The following is a 15,464-nucleotide window of genomic DNA, read 5'->3' on the forward strand; positions in this document are numbered from 1 at the left end:
TTGTTTACGGATCGTCAGCTGTTTCTGAAATTGAAGACCGGGGGGCTATTGGCGTATATAACTGAGGACGCGGGTGGTGAGGGAGGTTGCCTCTTTGGACGCGCCGGCTGTGTGTGTGTGTGTGTGTGTGTGAAAAGAGCAGGTAGACTGTCACGGGCTAGGAGATCTCCTCGCCAGTTCTTGGACTTTTTGCTCAATAAAATAGTTAGTCGTCTGTATTTACATTCACCCACTGGCAGCCAAAATCCACGACTTACACTATAAAGCGTGTATGCACTGTGACTACTTTTATATTGTTGATTAGCAGCTGGCCATTTCACTCTGTCTCGCGCTGAAGGCGGTCAGTGTCGACCAATCGCAGCAGGCTGTCATCGGTCCAGTCAGCGCAGATTAGCTTCGCGCTGAGGAGGGGTCTGGGAACAAATGAATCGCTGAACGATTCATATGGGAGTCGCTGGGATAATTAGGTAAAACTAAATGCAGATTATAAGACCATGAAAGTGTTTTTTGACCTTGCATGCATATTAGACTGTTGTTGGAGACCCTTACAACCAAAATATGATCCTATTTCATGTATAATATGGGCTCTTTAACTGACTAAACCTCGTCACAGTGTGAACACTTGTACGGTCTCTCCAGTGTGAATCAGTTTTAATTTTGGAGCTGTAATAAAAGTCTTCTCACACTTGAAGCTTTTTCACACCAGTGTGGATCTTCATGTGTTCATTAATGTTTGCTGATCGGTTGAAACTCTTCCCACACTTAGTGCATGTGAATGGTTTCTCTCCAGTGTGGGTCTTCATGTGTTTATTTCGACCTCACTGACTGGAGTGTTTTTGAAGCTGTTGCAAACGATCTGGATGAGCTCACAGAGACTGTAACATCTTATATCATTTTCTGTGAAGACGTGTGCATTCCTACCAGGACTCAACTCAAATACAACAATGACAAACCATGGTTCACTGTAAAACTTAGACTTCTACGTCAGGCCAAGGAGGTTGCTTACAGGAATGGGGAAAGGGCCTTGTATAAGCAGGCCAAATATACACTGGAAAGGGAGATCAAAGTTGCAAAAAGGAACTATTCTGAGAAACTAAGGAGTCAGTTCTCTACCAGCGACTCAGCATCTGTGTGGAAATGTCTGAAAAACATCACAAACTACAAGACACCATCCCCCAGCACTGTAGACAACGAACGACTTGCAAACGACCTGAATGAGTTTTACTGCTGGTTTGAGAAAAACCCCCACACCCACTCTGAACTGCTCTTCACACCACCATTAACACCTCCACCACCCTCCGCCTCCCTCATACCTGCACTTTAGTTCAGTGAAGATGATGTGCGCAAGGTCTTCCGGAAACAGAAGAGGAAAAAAGCACCAGGCCCAGATTTCATAACACCAGCCTGTTTAAAGTCCTGTGCTGACCAACTGGCACCCATCTTCACCCTGATCTTCAACAGATCACTTGAGCTGTGTGAAGTGCACTCCTGCCTCAAACGCTCCACCATCATCCCCATCCCAAAGACACCCAAACTTACAGGACTAAAGGACTACAGACCGGTAGCGCTAACATCTGTGGTCATGAAGTCTTTTGAAAAACTAGTGCTGGCCCACCTGAAGGACATCACTGAACCCTCACTGGACTCTCTCCAGTTTGCCTACAGAGCAAACAGGTCTGTGGATGATGCAGTCAATATGGAACTGCATTATGTTCTGCAACACCTAGACAGACCAGGGACCTATGTGAGGATCTTGTTTGTTGACTTTAGCTCAGCTTTTAACACTATCATCCCAAAACTTCTCGTGCCCTAAATAACTCAGCTCTCTGTGCCCACCTCTGTCTGTCAGTGGATCAACAGCTTCCTAACGGAATATATTTATTATCTGTTTATTGTCCTGTCTCTGTAATTCTGTTGCACTGTAGAAGCTCTCTCACGAAAACAAATTCCTCGTATGTGTGAATATACCTGGCAATAAAGCCCAATCTGATTCTGATTAAGGCCTGAGGAGTCGCTAAAACTCATCCCGCACCAAAGCTGCGGTCACACTAGGGTTTGAGCATAAGAAATTCTGTTGTACGGCGCTGCGAAAAGGGGTGGGATTAAACAAGATGATTAGACATGAAAAAAAGTGAGCGATTGGTCCATATTTTACATTTCTGTCCAGAGAGGTCATGTTTTGATCTACGATTGGTCTGACACAGTCAAGTGATGCGATTTCCCAGGTCAGAGTTCACCAAGTTTGAACTTTGTAAGCAGTAAACTGTGAAACTTGACGCACGAACTTGCGTTTTCGGTCTGACGCATTCGCATGTGTATGAATGCTAGTCTATGGGGAGAAAAGTCCAGTGTGACCGCGGCTTAAGTGCAAGTGAATGGTTTCTATCCAGTGTGGCTCATCATGTGTAGATTAAGGGATGATGATTGGCTGAAACTTTTCCCACACTGAGTGCACGTGAATGGTTTCTCTCCAGTGTGGATCCTCATGTGTTTATTAAGGGATGATGATTGGCTGAAGCTCTTCCCACAGTGAGTGCATGTGAATGGTTTCTCTCCAGTGTGGATCCTCATGTGTTTATTAAGGGATGATGATTGGCTGAAGCTCTTCCCACAGTGAGTGCATGTGAATGGTTTCTCTCCAGTGTGGATCCTCATGTGTTTATTAAGGTGTGATGAGCAGTTAAAACTCTTCCTACAGTGAGTGCATTTGAATGGTTTCTCTCCAGTGTGGATCCTCATGTGTTGATTAAGGTGTGATGAGCAGTTAAAACTCTTCCCACACTGAATGCATGTGAATGGTTTCTCTCCGGTGTGGATCATCATGTGTTGATTAAGGGATGATGATTTGCTGAAACTCTTCCCACACTGAGTGCATGCGAATGGGTTTTCTCCAGTGTGGCTCATGATGTGTAGATTAAGGGATGATGAGCGGATGAAACTCTTCCCACACTGAGTGCATGTGAATGGTTTGTCCCCAGTGTGGCTCATCATGTGTAGATTAAGGGATGATAAGCGAATGAAACTCTTCCCACACTGAGTGCATGTGAATGGTTTTGATCCAGTGTGGATCATCATGTGTTCATTAAGGTGTGATGATTGGCTGAAACTCTTCCCACACTGAGTGCATGTGAATGGTTTCTCTCCAGTGTGGTTCCTCATGTGTAGATTAAGGTATGATGATTGGCTAAAACTCTTCCCACACTGAGTGCATGTGAATGGTTTCTCTCCAGTGTGAATCATCATGTGTAGATTAAGGTTTGATGATTGGCTGAAACTCTTCCCACACTGAGTGCATGTGAATGGTTTCTCTCCAGTGTGGATCCTCATGTGAATCTTAAGATTGCCTTTTCTTCCAAAACTCTTTCCACACTGAGTAAAGGTGCAGGTGAAACGATTCTTGTCTCTCCTTTTCAAAATACCATCAGTCTGTAAATTATTTTTTTCCTCAATTTTGACATGTTGTTCCTTCTCTTTACTTTCCTCATTCTCTTCTATTAGGTCTGAAATAAATAAATAAAACAATAGTTTTCATTAAGTCTTACAACTCTCATCAAAAGCTGAAAATTGAAAAAACACAGGAAACATTCATACCTGCCAACATTCGGATCATAAAATCCGGGAGATTATTCCCAGGAATGCGCACAAAGTGAAGTGCGGGGGGTGTGAGGGTGGAGTTAGGGATGTGTGAGAAGTAGAGCGGGCGGTGGGGCAGAGGGGGAGAGTGTGGGGGTTGGGGTAGAAGGAGTGGTGGATTAGACGGGATGGGGTGATAAGGGATATGTCCATAGTGGACGCGTACGTAGTTAGGGCGGCAAAAGCAAATGTGCGTTATTTCCGAGACCGTCAACATACCGACCAGGGGCCCTTGTCAATAACCCATGCAGGGGGACCACCTCATTTTTGCATTTTGCACTATGCCACTGGTTCGAAGTAAAGAGCGGGGAAAGGTGCGCGCGAACTGAAGAGCGGGTATGAAAATGGTTGCGCGTTAGGTTCGGTGTGCTTGGGAACTGTACTAAAAAGCGGGGGGGAGGGAGGGGGGATTGGCGTGACTGGGGGGTTTATGTGGGGGGTGGGTGCGGTTAGGTGATGGAGTTTTCCGGGAGACAGAACAATAAGGGAGATGGGTCTGAAATAAAACGGGAAAAACGGGAGTGTTGGCAGGTATGGAAACATTGGCTGCACACACTGTAATTTGATGCACATTAAATGTAAAATAAATACCATACAATACTGAACAAACAGCTGAATATCTGCCTCGCAGACATGAGACATACCTGTACAGCATCTGCATAAAGGCTGAAATGTGCACCTTTCCCCTTGTGTGCTGTTGGGTCATTTTCGTACATTCTGGTGTGATTTTGAGGCTTAATTTGGGCAAAATTGTCTTTGTGTTTCAGCAAATGGACTGATATTTGGGGACATAATTCTGGGAAAATGCTTAAAAAAAAAACTTTAATACACCCTGGACAAATTCACTCCCTTTTCGTTATATTCATGGCTGTTTTTTCTCCATAGGCCTCTATTATAACAACATTTTTTGATTGCAAAGCCATGACGGCATATAATCATGCATTTATGATTATTGGTGTTTTCTGTGATGACAGTCAACATTGTTTAATTGGTCTCCACCCATGGGACGGCAAAAAGAAAATGGGTGAGAGGATAAAGAAAGAGGAGGAGAGTTGAAGAGGGCAGCATTATGTGGTGTGCGGAGGAAAGAGAAGTTGACTGAACTGTTGTAGTGCGGGTAAACGAGTAGAGAAACCGGGTTGAGACGAAACTTAACGACTGGCTGTGAGAAACAAAAAGTGAAAGTACATATTGAAGCAACAGAGCAAAGACCGCTATCTTGTTACTGAAGTGCTCGTGACGTCTGTGAATGAGTGCGTCACCAAAGACTTCAGTGCAGTGTGTCCTGAACAAAATCAACTTATCGATTTATCTTGCTGGCATGGAGTCAGCTGCCTACTCACCGGCTGGGTTCATCGACGCCCTCAACCTTCACATCCACACCTCCACATTCGCCATTCCCCTATCATTTCCCTTGACCCTTCTGCTCCGTGGGTAAGAAGCAAAAGTTTTTGTTTTCTTTGCCCAAATTCTCATTTTTTGTCTCTTGTTTTGTTTTCTCTCCGTAGCAAGTGCTGAGGGTTTTGTGTTTCAGTGTGATTATTGTTATTTTTTTGTTTTGTTGTTGATACTGCTGTTTGTGTGTGAAAAGTACAAAGTGTTTATTATTATTATTATTGACCAAGACAAACTTTATTTAGTTACTTAATCAGAAAGTAACGGAATTTATTACGCTTGACAACCAGCCATTCTCTGTAGTGGAAGACACTGGATTTCAGCGACTGCTAAGACACCTCAAGCCTCGCTACACTTTACCAAGTCTGCGTTATTTTGTCTACGTCTGCTTACCGGAGATATACAGCTGGATATCCACTAATGGATCTTCCCCTAAAGAGACTTAAACTGGATGTAAATACGAGGTGGAATAGCACCTTTTACATGATGCAAAGTCTTTTGGAGCAGAAAGACACTGCTAGCGCTGCAGATTACGAGCTACCGGTTACTCTCACCCTGCAGCAGTGGGCATTGATGGAAAGCGTTACTCTCTCCTTTTGAACAAATAACTAGAGATTAGCAAAGAGGATGCATCTGCTGCTGATATTATCCCCCTTCTCGAGACTCTAAAAAGGTTGCTCAGCAAAGAAGCTGAGTTAAAACGATGTAAAAAGCTAGATTCAGTGCAAAAACACTTCAAAAACACCACTTCAAACCACATGTGCAGTATCGCAACCATCCTTGACCCACGATATAAGGACAAGTTTTATGAAACTGACATGAAACGGCAGATGCATGAATTAAGTAGTTGAGGAGATTAAAAAACTTGGACATCCTAGAGACAGTGACGTGGGTGCAGAATCTAGAAGGTAAGTTCAATATAAAAATAATAATAGGCTATAAAATAGGCTTTTCAATCATTCTCTTTTTTAACACACGTCTGATTATTTTTTAAAGATATCATACAACAAAAGAGGGCTCGCATGGAAGCAAAAGAATCTTCAACAGAATCTATCTCTGCCATATTCAACGAAATTGTTCATGAAAACGGGACTGTGGTGAAGAATGCAAGTGTGTCAACGCAAGTTTCCATTTACCTAGCAGAGCCGCTGGTTCCCAGGCATGAGAGAGCGCTAATGTACTGGTCTGCTAATCAGGCCCGTCTGCCAGAAGTTGCACAAGTCGTGTACGAGCATCAATAGTGAAAAAACCTTCAGCTCAGCATCTAATATCCTAAACGAGAAAAGAAATTGTTTAAGCAGAGATAAAGCAGAAATGCTTTTATTTGTGAAGAAGAACTTAACCAATTTCCTTATTTAAGGGTAAGGAATGAGACGCTGTGAGCAGATGTTCAGAATTGTTAATGTTGATGTCACTTAAGAAGAAAGTTAAAACATGTAATAAGTTTGCTGTTCTATGATGCAGAGACATTAACTTATTTGAGGGAAATTCTAAATGATTGTGAGAAATGCTTTATGATCCAGTTATTCTTTAGTGAATATCATCAAAAAAGTTCAGATTAAAATGTTTGATAGTTATAAAACTTGCTTGATTGTATAGAAAGTTTTATATTTCACATGGATTTGAGGGAAATGCTTTGTAAAAACAGCATGCTTTTCATATCTAACTAATATTAATCAGTTAATATCATCAAAACTGATTATATTTAATATCACCAGCTTGATGTTCAGATTATAATGCAAATATGTGTTTGACTGTGATGAGTGAATTTGAGAATAAGTTTTAAAATAAAAATGGCATTGGTTATATTTAGTTATGTTAATATGAATTAATAAAATAGAAAAAAAAATTATAGTCTTTAATTTTACTAATTTTTAATGTGTTAATGCTAATTTGAGCAACGTGTTCTCCGTTTATGAGACCATTCTCTGAAACAACTGTTCAATTAGAGAAAATAAAGTTTTATATGCATTGTGTTCAGAATGATTGAATTATTGGACTTATTATGAGTGATTGATTTAGTTTAAAATGCAGAACCATTAAACTATCGGTATCGGCAGATAGCACTCTAAACAATCAGCTATTGGTTTCGGCTGAGAAATTTACTATCGGTGCATCTTGTTTATTTATTTTTGGTTTAATATTTGTAACTGGTGGTGAGAGCTAGTCGCAGTATATTTTCTTTAAATGGTATTTTGACAGTTATTCTGTCTGGCGCCCAAGATTAATCATTTAAAAACAAGTGACGAACATATTTGTGTAATGTTTGTTTATTTATTTATTACATTTTTTGGGCATCACCATTCCCACACCACTGTTACATTTCCCTGTTGGGAAGAGATTTGTGATTTTTACTATTGATCATCAGTTACAGTGCAAAAAATGTTTCTGTCTTTTATATGGAGTATAGTGTGTGTGTGTGTGTGTGTGTGTGTGTGTGTGTGTGTGTGTGTGTGTGTGTGTGAGAGAGAGAGAGAGAGAGAGAGAGAGAAGGTGGATTTATACTTTCGCCTGGCGCCACACACCTCCACAGACTGCGCACACACCTCGCAAAACTTATACTTGCCATATTCGGCATTGTGATATTCTTTAAAACGACAGGGGGCGGTCAAAAGAAACCCACTGTAAAGTCAGACAGATAAACAAAGTAGAAAGTTTAAGTTATTAACGTTCAATTTTTTAAAACTAATTATTTATTTTATTTTTATAAATAATTTTAAATGATCATAAGGATTTTTATAACCATTTTTTAATCAAACTTTGATGCATCACTTGCTTTTGTTCATATCTCGGACAGTTCTACCTTTTATAATTTTTTTAAATATTAATGACAGCAGAACATGGGTTGCTCTTCAAATATATATTTTTTATTACGAAAAAAAAAAAAAAAAGACTTACCAAAAAATGCATATGTTTCTTTAGATTTAGCCCGCTCCACAATTCACACATTACTGTCTGGCTAGTTTCTCTCCTCTGCTTATGCTAAGAAGACAATAATGGTCCAACATTTCTGACCGTTATCACCAATAAAGCCTAGAAAAACAGGGCATCAGTACATTGTACACCGATAGGTTCAAATATTCCTTTCCAGTTATCTGTGTGTTTTGTTTTCGTGGAGTTTCAGTGCACTTTACTGACGCATTTCTAAAAATGTGGAGAGAGAAAAGAGAGAATGTCTACACTGTTTATTATCCTTATATTGCAAAAACACACGTTTGTTGTCATTGTGAGTGTACACAATAAAAACTAGACACTTAACAGATTTGATTGATGTTGAATCTGCACACTATAATCTGCTGTTTTACTCCACTGAACTCCATATACAAGACAGAAACAGGCCTATCTAAAGGGTTAATGCAGCCAACTGACGATCAACAGTAAAAATGACACATTTTACCTCTTCCCAACAGGGAAAACACCAACAATCTAGAATGCATGGTTATTTGGTGTCATGGCTTTGCGGTTAAAAATGTGGTTATAATGGAAGTCAATGGGTCAAAAGCAGCCAAGAACATAATGAAAGGGTGTAGGGCTGCACGATTAATCTAATTATTACGATAAGGATATTTGTGGCTCACGATCAGTAATTAAATATCGTCACAATTTTACAGTATAAACACCAAGCTGTTATTTTAATGAGTGCAGTTTACGGACAAGCATGAGGTGACTGCGTCTAGAAGTGTTTTTTGAGGAATGTAATGTTGATCAGGTAGCCTTTGCTCCTGTTCAGTTCAAACTTCCCAAGGTAATACAACAAACCTCATTAACCACCTTAAAATTCTGCTTTGCATTTTTCTTTGCATTACTAAACCAGACAACATTTGTTTTTATTCAAAAGAGATTCAGCAGTTTTTTTTTTCTGACACGTTTGCCAGTCATTTAGACAGGTGACACTATTCAATTGTTTCAATATAAAAAAAGTCATTGTGGCCCTGTTTACGCGGGTATTCAGGTTTGTTTTCATCAATCTGATGCAACTTTTATCATTGACAAGAAAAAAAATGCAAAAGTTTCAGATCAATTAACTCAATTTATAAAAAGACTAGCCTGTTTTATGCATGAAATAATGAAATAGATAACTAATTACCTTTATTTCTGATTAGACCATGCACTTTATTCAGTTTTACAGTTTTATTAGGTGTATACCTGCTTTTTAAAATAACATTTGTTTAACAAATATTTTAGCACATTATAAGTAATTATCTAGTCTTTTGATTAAAAAAATGTATGCAAAGGATCAGGAATTGATAGAATAAAATGATTAAAAAGCACATTAAAGACAACACATAACATAAAACATTCACAAAGGTGTATCTTATGGAAAAACACCAATTGACGGGCGCTGCTTTCAGTTTTGAAAGAATCAAGCAGATTTAAAAAAAATCAAATTTGCAGAAGAGAAATTATAAAAATTTAGCAAAAGGAAAAGATTAAACATATCGGGAATGTTAAAAGAACATTCTACTTTACATATTCTTTCGACAATACAACAGCTAAGATTATGAAATGACGAAGTGTAAAGCCGTCTCTCCTGAGTGCTTCAGCAGCGCGTTCCGCTGTTTATAAATGAGGAGGCGGAGAGAATGAGCAGTTTAGTTTCAATTTAAAGAGCCCATATTATGGATTTTTGAAAATGCCCTTCCATGTAGTGTGTAACACAGCTCTAAGTGAAGTGAAATATCCAGCTAAGGCTTAAATCTTTAAGTGTACAGTGTTTAAAACTATTGATTCATCTATAAAAGAGTCGACTCATAGTGCTTCAAACGAGTCGTCTTGATAACGAGTCATTAGGTGTTTCGCAATGACGCAGCTACGAAACACAAGTAGTTGGGCGCGCAAACCCGGGAGATTTGAAATCTGCGGCCCCGCCCACTAACAGAAAAAAAAGTCTCACACACACACAGAGACACACACAGACACCGGTCGAATGAAGTCACGCTGTGCAGATGGATATTATTGAGTCTAATTAAAGAGGAAACCTCAGCATTATAGCCCAGCCTTGAGCAGTTCTGAGTGCTTGAATGAAAACTATATGCTTTCAAAGAAGACTTCATCAGTTTGTTAAAGGAAGGATCAGTGAAGACTGTCTGAACATGGATCAGAGCATCATGGATCAGTTTCTACCCCCATTTCACCAGTGTAAGTACGTGCGATTAAAATTATTGCCTCGTTTACTCTATCTTGCAAATGATGTATTTAGTTGTGTTTTGTTACTTGTAACCGTGTGTGCTGTATCAGGTTAACTCTTTATATTCTCATATCGCGTGTAAAGCCACGTTGAAAACGCGACGCGTGCCGCTTTGATTACGGATCGTCAGCTGTTTACACACATGCAACGGTCAAGTAATGTGTGTGTGGGTGTGTGTGTGTCTCCCCGTGTGTGTAACGCACAGGTGTTCGCGGATATAACTGAGCGCCGCGCCGCCTCAATTCAGCCGCTCATTTATGGACGCGCCGGCCCTGTGTGTGTGTGTCTCCTCGTGTGTGTAACGCACGGGTAGTCGCGGATATAACTGAGCGCCGCGCCGCCTCAATTCAGCCGCTCCTTTATGTACGCGCCGGCCCTGTGTGTGTGTGTGTGTGTAACGCACGGGTATTCACGGATATAACTGAGCGCCGCGCCGCCTCAATTCAGCCGCTCATTTATGGACGCGCCGGCCCTGTGTGTGTGTGTCTCCTCGTGTGTGCAACGCACGGGTATTCGCGGATATAACTGAGCGCCGCGCCGCCTCAATTCAGCCTCTCCTTTATGGACGCGCCGGCCCTGTGTGTGTGTGTGTGTGTGTGTAACGCACGGGTATTCACGGATATAACTGAGCGCCGCGCCCTCTCTATTCAGCCGCTCATTTATGGACGCGCAGGCCCTTTGTGTGTGTGTGTGTGTGTGAAAAGAGTAAGAAGACTGTGACTAGGAGGCTAGGAGATCTCCTCGCCAGTTCTTGGACTTTTTGCTCAATAAAATAGTTAGTCATCAGTATTTTCTAGTCCATCGTCTGTGTTTACATTCACCCACTGGCAGCCAAAATCCACTGTGAAGCGTGTATGCACTGTGACTACTTTTATATTGTAGATTAGCAGCTGGGCATTTCACTCTGTCTTGCGCTGAAGCCTGTCACTGTCGACCAATCGCAGCAGGCTGCCATTGGTCCAATCAGCGCAGATTAGCTTCGCGCTGAGGATGGGTTTGGGAACAAATGAATCGCTGAACGATTCATATGGGAGTCGCTGGGATAATTAGGTAAAAATAAATGCAGATTATAAGACCATCAAAGTGTTTTTTGACCTTGCATGCATATTAGACTGTTGTTGGAGACCCTTACAACCTAAATATGACCCTATTTCATGTATAATATGGGCTCTTTAAGATATTGAAATAAAAACTAACACCGAACTGAAGTTCATCAAAAATAGGAAATTGTGATCAACGTGACATATGCAAGTGGAAAGTACTAAGCCAGGGGTGTCCAAACTCTGTCCTGGAGGGCCGGTGTCCTGCAAAGTTTAGTTACAACCCCAATCAGACACACCTGGGCTAGCTAATCAAGCTCTTACTAATAGTGGTGGGCAAAGCAAGGCTTCATGAACATTTCGAAACCCCACTCTGCGGTGACACCTAGTGGGCATTTTTTTATATTGCACTGAAATAGCTTCAGCAAAGAACAGTTGAGCAAATTGAGGTGTTAAACCCCACTTTGTAAGCTAGGATCTGCAAGCGATTTAGTGGAGCGGTTAGGGTTCCTGACTACTGTGTGGGAATACTGGGTTCGAACCCAGACTGATGAAGCTATTTTGAAATGCTTTAATATCTGTATGAAATGCTTTGTTCTTGTATCGTTTTGTTTCAACATTGGTCTGACATCCAAATAAACACTTTGTGAATAAATATGTCTTGTTTTGGTCATGAAGCAGGGTTGTTGCTAGATCAGACATGGTTGTGGCCAGAAGTTAACAAGAATTATTTATATTATTCAATAAATTTCCCATTGTATTTTATTAACATCTACCCAAAACCTAAACCCAACCATCACAGTACTGTAAAATATTCATTATTGTTTTACAGTGTTACAAAAATGATGCTAAATTAATGGTGTATCAGCAGCTGTATCCTATCTAGACTACACTATAAAACAGTAACATTATTAAAATACATAAAATCATGAATTCGGAGGATTTGTACAAGTCGGGATTCGAACCCAAAAGTCATTTGAACCTCAGTAACAACATGCACACACACGTTCCGCTTGACTGTATGAGACAGAAGAAATTTTGGACCCTTTTGTCAAACGTAGATTCGCCAGGTCTCGAAGCGCTTCTGAACTGATCGATGCTTTAAATTGCTTTAGTCACGTGACCAGGTTTTCCAAAACACGTTAGTCACGTGACCTGGGTGTTTCGGATCATGCTTCGGTGCAGTGTTTCGAAACACTTGCCCTTCGGGATCTCGATATTATGTCGAAACATCAGTTTCACATCAGCCATCCCTACTTACTAGGCTTTCTAGAAACATTAATGCAGGTGTGTTGAGGCAAGTTGGAGCTAAAAGCTGCAGGACACCTTCCTTCCAGGACGAAGTTTGGACACCCCTGTACTAATCCAACACGATCACTGTAATAGCAGATATCTTCTACGAGAATACTGTATGCCATCAGCTCAGTTAAACTTGTTTTAATTTATTGTTATTCATTTATTTTATATAGCGCCAGTGCTCAAGGACGCTTTACAAACAGTAGGAGAATAAGAAAAGCAATAACCTTAAGGTAGAGAAAATGGGAGACTAATAATACATAAAAGAATGAAAACGGGAAAGACATGGGAACAAGTAACAAAAGAAACTCATTCCTGTCTTTCAATGAGTGCTTGTGTGCATTTAGGAGAACTAGGCAGCACACTCAGGGCTGCAAGATGGATTTAATTTAGTATTCTTAATATTAAAATATATCTGAATGAGGATCAAATGACTGAGTTGGTCTTTGAGAATGAAAATCAACCTGTTTGTTCCTGCAGATCTTCCTGTTTGACTCTGAATGTTTCTTCAATCTTCACATCTTCACTCTCCTCTTTAATAAACGCCATCTTTATAACAGTGTGGAGATCAGTCGCTTCAGCAGGAGTTTTTCTCTGTGTTTGGACACTTTATCCTGTTTAAAATAAATAAAACAATGAACAGAAACAAAATAACTTCTCTTCAACAGTTTCTTTTAATGAGAGTAATTAACAAAAAGATAAAAGAAACAAGAAATCAAAATGAAATCAATGAGTTTATATTCGCACATTTGTTCAGTGACAACTTGTGACATGGTCCCTGTATTGTTTACCATGGTACTTTGAGTCTGAACAAATGGTCATTTGACTGTGAACAACGTTGTATTTTGATAAGATGATTTCCCTATTTAAAATTAGCAAATAATTATAAAAAAAAGTTATATTAAGTTAGTTTAGGAGAAAGTCTGAATGTGCGAATATAAAACCAACTTTACCTCAATAAAGAGAATAGAGGTAAAGTTTGTTTTATATTCGGATATTCAGACTTTACCCTTAATAAAATTTCAGAAAAGTATTCTTTGCAAATTGTAAATAGGGAAATCATATATGCAGCAATGACTATCAAATGACTATCAAAAGTACAGCGTTGTTCACAGTAAATTAGATAGTGTTAATGTTGTTTAGAAGTCATACTTGCATGTTAATTCCGATTTAATATTTAAGGTAACATGGTAAACAATATAGAGACTTCTAGATGAACGAATGTGCGATTACAAAACCAACTTTACCTCTATATAAAGAAATCAGGTAAATCCGAGCAAGAAACAATTGCCAGAAGCGAGCTGATTAAACCTAGTACTCCATTTTTGTATATACAGTGATGTATACATAGAATGAACTGACATTATGCTATTTAATGAATTAAACCTTCATTAAAACACTTAATACACACATTTCTGTTACTTTCTTCAAACAGTAGCCCTCGATTACTGTGAGTAAAATAGTATTATGTTGTATAAAGGGTAAATAATATTGTCAACAACAGGTACATATTTTGCACCGGAGGGAAAACCTGAAACTTTAATCAATCGCTTTATATCTATAAAAGCTTTAAAAGAAACCTTTCTCCACTTGAATCACATCGGGAGCAGCGCAGCCTTATGACGTCACACGCCACGCCAAAATAAAAGTCTTTTTTGTTTAGCTTTTTTGCCACTTGCAGTTATGTTGATACATTTCTCCCTCGTTTCCCACTTTACACAACAGATCTGCTATCTCTCACACAGACACAGATATTCAGTATTTAGAGTTGTTGATCAAAACCTTTAATCTAAACATTTTTAAGACAATTTTGAAAAACGTTTTTAGGGTCATTATCACTATAAAGTGCCTTTGAGACATTAAAATAAAAATAAAAAAACAGTTTGAGATTTTTTATTTAACCACATAGTTGTTGTATTAATTAGACCTTAGGCTGTAAGTAAGTCAATCCTGTCATGAACAAATTCTATAAGTATATTTTTATTGCAGTGTGATTATATCTATATTTTCAGAAAGGTCATGTGTCACTTTACCAACCTAACTTCATGGAAAAAAAATCTATTTATAATAATGAAATAATAGACAAAACATAAATTTTCCAATAAAATATGCAATCAGTGCACATACTTTTCTAAATAAAACCCAAGATCTAAAATATTTTGCCAAGATTTCAGACAATATTAACTGGCTCTTATTGGTTAATTAAGAAATCACACAAGATGTTTTGCTGAGGTTATAAATAATTTGTTCATTTTCATAAAAGTTGAACATGACGGTGGAAAACAAGATGACAGGGTGGACATTAGCATGACAGAGTGGACAAAGGCTTTATTTAGTGAACTAAATATGGAGGAACATTTGAAAAACAACAGGTATAACAAGAAATATTAAAGGGTTCATATTAAAGGGTTGTAAAAGTTTTCAAGAATTCAACTTCTGTTTTCACTAATACTGCAAACCACTGAGCCACCATGCCGCCTCTTCTGTTATCAATTAGGTTTTATCAATATGCAAATTAATAGTAAAATAAACAATTATTGTCCTTCAAATTAAACTAAATTTGCTAATGAATGTAAATCTTTATATTGTACACTGTATTGGAGGAGTGAAGGGAATGTTGGAGACAACTCAAGTTAAACACCTTAATAATACTGTTGTTGTTGTTGTTGTTTTTTCAGAATAAGGTAAATAATTAGATTACAGACGTTCACATAATTGTACAAATACTTAGGGCTGTAGTTTTATTTCAGTCAATGAGCTCCATTATATGGATGTTAAAAGCATCTCCTAAGTATAGACTAAGACAGATATTGCCAAAAGGTTTGTATTGTCCACGACTCATATTGCATCTACTCCTGCAGTGTATGTGTGTGTATAAGTGTTGTGACATACAAAACATGAACAAATTAACA

The 15,464-nt window shown here is 39.0% G+C and overlaps 1 pseudogene; it reads right to left on the reverse strand.

The window, feature by feature from the left end:
• LOC130222239 (oocyte zinc finger protein XlCOF6-like) overlaps positions 1-13,162 on the reverse strand; it is a 34,274-nt pseudogene extending 21,112 nt beyond the window's left edge.
• Between the last annotated feature and the right edge of the window lie 2,302 nt (positions 13,163-15,464).

The sequence above is a fragment of the Danio aesculapii genome, chromosome 4, assembly GCF_903798145.1.
Source record: "Danio aesculapii chromosome 4, fDanAes4.1, whole genome shotgun sequence".
NCBI lineage: Eukaryota > Metazoa > Chordata > Actinopteri > Cypriniformes > Danionidae > Danio > Danio aesculapii.